The sequence below is a fragment of the Vicia villosa genome, linkage group LG1 (assembly GCF_029867415.1).
Source record: "Vicia villosa cultivar HV-30 ecotype Madison, WI linkage group LG1, Vvil1.0, whole genome shotgun sequence".
Lineage (NCBI taxonomy): Eukaryota > Viridiplantae > Streptophyta > Magnoliopsida > Fabales > Fabaceae > Vicia > Vicia villosa.
Genome location: NC_081180.1, coordinates 230,981,933 through 230,988,251, shown reverse-complemented (window position 1 = coordinate 230,988,251; position 6,319 = coordinate 230,981,933). Strand labels below are relative to the sequence as shown.

The following is a 6,319-nucleotide window of genomic DNA, read 5'->3' as shown; positions in this document are numbered from 1 at the left end:
TTGCAACCATTACCATTACCGCAATTGCAAACTAAAATCATATAAACAAGGAGCCATTTTTTCATTAAAATTTACAAAACTCAAACATGCTTTAAGGTATCCCAGCTCCTTAAAACTTGAAGCAATACCTAAACCATTAAGCAAGATATGTTTTTTCCCTAATTGAAACAAACACACAAAAGAGTAGAAAAAAAGGACCTTTTCAGCACCGGGTCCAAACATTTGACGGAGAAGAGCCATGATTAGGGTTTTCTTGCCAGAACCTGATGGACCATAGAACAATAAATGGGGGCAATCATGTTCCGAAACCTGCAACGAAAAACACATAAAAACCCTAACAAAAATGACAAGAATAATGCTTAAGAAAGAGAATTAAGGAGATTGATTGTGTATTGTTACGAATTTCTTGAGATTTTGAGCGATACGGCGCGACGAAGAGGCAGAAATGGCTGAAGCTTTCTCAATCTCAGACTCAACGTACAAGCACAGGGTTTTAGCTACCAACAAAGCATAACATCTTGACCTAACCCCCAATCTCCTTCTCTTTCCCTGCTACACGCCTCTCTCTCAACCACACTTTGTATCTCTCACGATGAAACAACAACAAACCATAATCCTCTTCTCTCTCGGTGAAACAATAACAAACCATAATCCTCTTCTCTCTCGGTCCTCACTCATCTCTCGCTGTCTCTCGATCCGGTTATGCTGCGGCGGAGATTTTTGGGAATGAAGAGAATATGAGGGGTTTTGGGTGGAGGCGGTTGAGTTTGAGAGGGAGGGTGAAGGTGGAAGATAGGGTTTTGGTTTTACCAAGATAAGAAGGATGTGGTTTTGGTTTTAGGAGATTATTATGTTACATTTTTGTTGTTGTTTTTTTTTTAATTTAAATAAATTAGAAAATTATTAATTAAGAAGTGGGAAACTTAAAAAATATAAATACATATTTATATTTTTATTGTTTTTTTAATTAAAAAATATTATAAAAGAAATTAATTAAGAAGAGGGAAACAAAAAGAAAAGAGGGAAAAAATGGCGGGACTAATTTTTTGGACTTGGGCCACAGTTTTTAGTCAAACTTATAAGACCGCAGTTTTCCTTTGTGGCTTAAAATATCCGCAGTTGTATAACCGTGGCAATTGAAGTAAAGGCCACAGTTTCATACTCCGGATCCAATATTTTATAACATAATTCTACGCTTTTAAAACCATGGCCAAATCATATATGTGGCCACAGTTTCTGAGCTGTGGAAAATTTTAGCGTGGCCGTAGGCCAAAAATGTAGTAGTGTTCTTAGTTTGGCCGGAAAAAGATATAGAGGGTGGAAAGCTTATCTAACAAACACTTATCTTAAGGATAAAGAAGGAAACTTTCTTGAAGAGGCCCCGATACGTCCAAAAAATTATGAGATGTTCATTGATGAAGAAGATTGGGTTGAGTTTGTAAATCAAAGAGATGAAGCTTTTCGAAAAAGGAGTGCCACAAATAGTGCGAGAGCATCAAAAGCCGCGTATCCATACAAAAAAGGGCGTTTTAGATATGCACGCTTAGAGGAAAAAATTGTAAGTAAATAGAAATGCGTTTTAATTAATTGTCTAAATGTGTTTTATTTGACGATTTTATCATTTGTGTCAATGCATAGTTAGAGGAGACGAAAAGTGAGGAAACCTCACTTCCAGTACATGTGTTGTGGATGGAAGCTCGTGTTGGCAAGAATCGAGTTGTCGATCCCGATGTTCAAAGAGTTTATGCTGAATGTGTAAGTATAACACTGTATCTTTAATTAAATCAAATGTTTTTTAATATATAATTGATATTTTATCTCCACTATTAATTATTGAAATATAAATGAATTACAGGAGACCTTGTCGCAATCGGTATCCACCGGTGAGGACCAGGATGATAGGAACGTACTTAGTAGAGCACAAGATGCTCCTGAGTATCCCGGTCGGGTGAGGGGCAAAGGTCATGGTGTTACTCCAACCTCTTTTTACAAGCATTCTAGGAGAAGAAATCCTACCAATGAAGAAGTGTTGCAAAAATTGCAGGAATTACAAGCACAAGTCTCTAAATTGCAAAGAGATAAAGATATGTATATGAGAGAAAAGTGCAATACTTCATCGGTGAAAGAAACTAGTGATAAAGCTAGTTTCAACTGTCAAAAAAAAATTCCCGAGGTAATTATAAATTTTTTTCCTTACAAATTGTTCTATTTTATTAATGATAATGACTTTATATTTACTATTGGTTTAGGGCATTTCATCTTGCCAACTATACTTATCGTCACCAAATTATCGCCTAGTTGGCAAGGGAAAAGTGCACAACACTTTGGGAGATTTACTTCACCATAGACCGCTCCCGGATGGACACCTGAAAGTATCAGTTGATGTTGTATTAGATCATGATGCGGTGCTACCGGTATCTGACATGGTCTCAGAGACAACATTGATGCGAGATGCAATAGGGTCATTTGTTGCATGGCCCTCGGAGCTCATTATCATTGGTGATGAGGTATTTTGAAAACCATTATGAATCATTTAGTTTTCGAATGTCAATTCTGCACCGTTACGTTAGTTATTTTTTACATTTTAACTTTAGACTGCTCCTATAAAACCCGCAATTAAGGGTAAAGGGATTTTACAGGAGGAGGAGTCTGTTGCATCACTAAAAGAGGTACATTTAAAGTGTTAATATATAAATTGAATCTAAAACTACATGATTTTATATTTTACCGATTGTTATATGATTTTTAGGCATCTGCTCGGGGGTCACAACAAGTGACACAACAAGTTCGTAGCGTACCACCCAAGGGTCCTCCGAAGCAAGCGGCAAAAAAAGGTGGTGCTTTTGTGCCTCGATACCGGACGACGCTCGGAACACTTGTTGATATGTCCGATTTGAAGGATGGTGCTCTCCGTGAAATCAATATGGATGAAGGTATCTTTGGTACTGAATTCAATTCAAATACTGCACTAGATGACTTGGAAGAGATTTTTACGCATGAACAACTAGGCGTCGCTAATATGCACTCATACATCCGGTAATATTCATTCATCGGATATATTATTTAATTAGTCGAACAATTTATTTACACATTTCAATAAAAATAATCTAATGTTTATTATGTTTTTATTTAAGGTTGTTGTATGATAGAGTGTTGCGCGGGGCTGCATTGTCAAACAGATTCCATTTTGTGTCTTCCGCCCATTGCAGCGGAATGACAATTGCTACGGAACCGGAATCAGTTAGACAGCGCTTAGTCGATAGATTCCTGTCCACCGGCAATACAGAAAGTCTGATTCTTTGGGGGTATAATACCCGACTAGTAGGGTTAGTTTCTCATTCTTGGTTCATCTAATCTTTGTTTCTTTTGCATAGCAAAATTTTCATATAACCTGTTGTTTTAATTTATAGAGCACACTGGTTGTTGCTTGCTATCAACCCTATAAGAGAAGTGGTATATTTTTTGAATTCGGTAGATGGCGAGTGGACCAATTATCTGGCTATGAAGATAATGATTGATACATAAGTGGGATCGTTCTAAATATTCATGTATATTTATATATTTAATTTTTTGTGATATTGATCTAAATATATGCTTTTATATTTTTGTTAGATCAATACAAGTGTTCCGAAGTCAACGAGACGCACAGGTATCCCGGACTAAATCAAATAACATTACTTGGATCAAAGTGCAGGTACATTAATTTTCACAATTCTGCTTATAATATTTATGCTACTTGATAAAACAAGACAACTATAAAATCTTATTTGTTTTTCTATGTAGTGTCCGATACAGCGAAACAGTTCAGATTGCGGATACTATGTTTTGAGGTTTATGAAAGAAATCCTTCAAACGAATCAATTAGAGATTCCAATCACGGTATGGATTTATAACTTAATTAGATATTTTCTTATAATTTATTACATTTAACTAAATCATTCATATTATGTTTTTGTTCTGTAGTACTTTGACGACTTCTATGCTGCTTCTTACACGAGACTTAAGTTGGAAGAAATCAAAGAGGATTTGTGTCAATTTTATATTCATCAGCTATTCATGTAGGATTTGTGTCGATTTGAAGTATAATATTATAGTACTCTAGGATGGTTACAAACTTTGTTCATACTGTTGCCAATATTTGAAGTATAATATTGTTGATGTTACTGATTTAGTTTGTTTGGCATGAGTTAGTTACATGTGAAACTTTCTGTATTCATACTTTACATGATTTAGTTTGTTTGACAGGAACTATAATGATGTATATATATTATTTTGGATATTATAATGGTATTATATTAGTATATATATATATATATATATATATATATATATATATATATATATATTGTCCTACCTATGGTTGAAAATATATCATCGACAATATATTACAGGTCGAAAATATATTACAGGTCGAAAATATTACAGGTCGAACTGGGAGGCTGAAATTACAGGTTGCACTTTAAAATACCTCATTTAGCAACGACAACGCTTTTAAAAAACGCTCTTAAAGGGCCACCTACTAAAGCGCTTTATTACTAAAAGCGCTGCCTAAGATTAAAAAAAAGCAAAAAAAAAAACGCAACCTACGAAAGCGCTTTTGGAAAAGCGCTGTTATAGGGGGGCTACCAGAGCGCTTTTTCTAGAAAAAGCGCTCTTATAGTGGGGCTACCATAGCGCTTTTTCTGGAAAAAGCGCTCTTATAGGGGGGGCTACCAGAGCACTTTTATGGAAAAAGCGCTCTTATAGGGGGGCTACCAGAGCGCTTTCAAAAGCACTTTCGTAACCTACGGCAGCGCAGGCTTTGGCAACGCTTTAAAGCGCTTTAGTAGCCCAAAAAAGCGCTTTTAAAGCCCTTCCGCGTTGTAGTGAAACACGGCAGCAGAAAACAGCTAGCAAACTACTAGATATGCATAATTGCTAATACACATCACAACATCAGACCTGTTGAACAAGTTCCACAAACTACACTATCACATAACATGCATATACCAGAGAAAACTTGTTCTGAAAACAGCAACAAAAACATAATCTGGGGTGACAATCACTTCTCCCCCTGTTTGGCCATAAATATTGCCAAAGCAACTGACATCTCCCTCTTAAAAGTTGCTCTTCATAACATGACCACTTTCCCCCTTTCATGCACACCCAATTCTACTCTTGAAACTTGGAGATCACAAGGAACATATCCAACACCCATTTGAACCTTCAAACAATTTCTGATTAAAGTCAAAATAAGACCATTTGATGAATGGAAAACATAAGACGCATCTTCATGTCTTCAAGAGCACACCCTTTGTTTAACTCTATTGGTTAAACGCACCAACACTCTGAGTCAACCTTTCTTCTAACCAGAACAGAAAACATAACTTCTCATAATGTCTTAACATTTGTTAGGACATCCTACACGACACAAAAAAACACCATCTGATAATCTTCAGAAAACACTGCTCCACCAGCTTGATTAGAATACAATCAGTCACACACATTGGGAGACCTACATCCTCATCCCATTTCAAGATATAATCTTCCATAGATATCTCAAAACTTCTACCACAAGCTCCAAGAGATGAATAGAAAACATCTCCTTTTTGTCTTCAACTTATTACTCGTCTACCCAAAAGTAATCTGTCTAAGACTATCCAAAAGAATAATCAGCTGCTACATGTTGATAATCTCGATCCTTCGAACCCACTTCTGAGATAAACCAAATGCCACTGCTTGATTACCTCCTTCATGAATCCTCATATGAAAAATCAAATGTCACTTTTTGACTTCTCCACGTTTATCAGACTTCTCTCAAGGACATTCAGACCCTTCAAGTGAAACTTGAACTTCAAGCTACATGTTATATAAAAACAAGCTTAGAATTTCTAAGACAAGAACATGTAACATCTTCTCTACCCAACAATTCCAAAGAACTGCAATGAGAGCGATCTTTTTGAAGTATCCAATCTTCAACTCTATAGATCTTTTTATCTTAAGTTGATGTGCCACTTCACCAACTAAGATTCTGATGTTGAACCAAATGTCAAAACATTATGTTTTAACATCTAGCTGTTAAATTCAGTTCCCTCTTCTGCCACTTGAAAGAACTTCCTTCCTTTACAAAACCAGAGTTCAATGCTCTCATAGACTTGATTGTGAAACCAAGTTTGAGTAGCAACCTCCATCCTGCAGTTATGCAGTTATGTCATCCAAGCTCACACTTTGATGAATCCCTGCTTCTTCTCCAAAGACATCAGGCACTCTGATGCATGAGTCATCAGAAGGACTAGTTAGAGACTAACCCCCTAGCTGTACCAAGGATGCCACTTCCTTG

General features: G+C 36.3%; 1 long non-coding RNA gene across 1 annotated transcript; it reads left to right on the top strand.

Moving 5' to 3' along the window:
- Positions 1-3,748: 3,748 nt before the first annotated feature.
- Positions 3,749-4,114, top strand: LOC131623491 (uncharacterized). The gene is made up of 2 exons (XR_009290240.1): positions 3,749-3,879; positions 3,964-4,114. It is a non-coding gene; the product is annotated as an uncharacterized LOC131623491 (long non-coding RNA).
- The last annotated feature ends 2,205 nt before the right edge of the window (positions 4,115-6,319 follow it).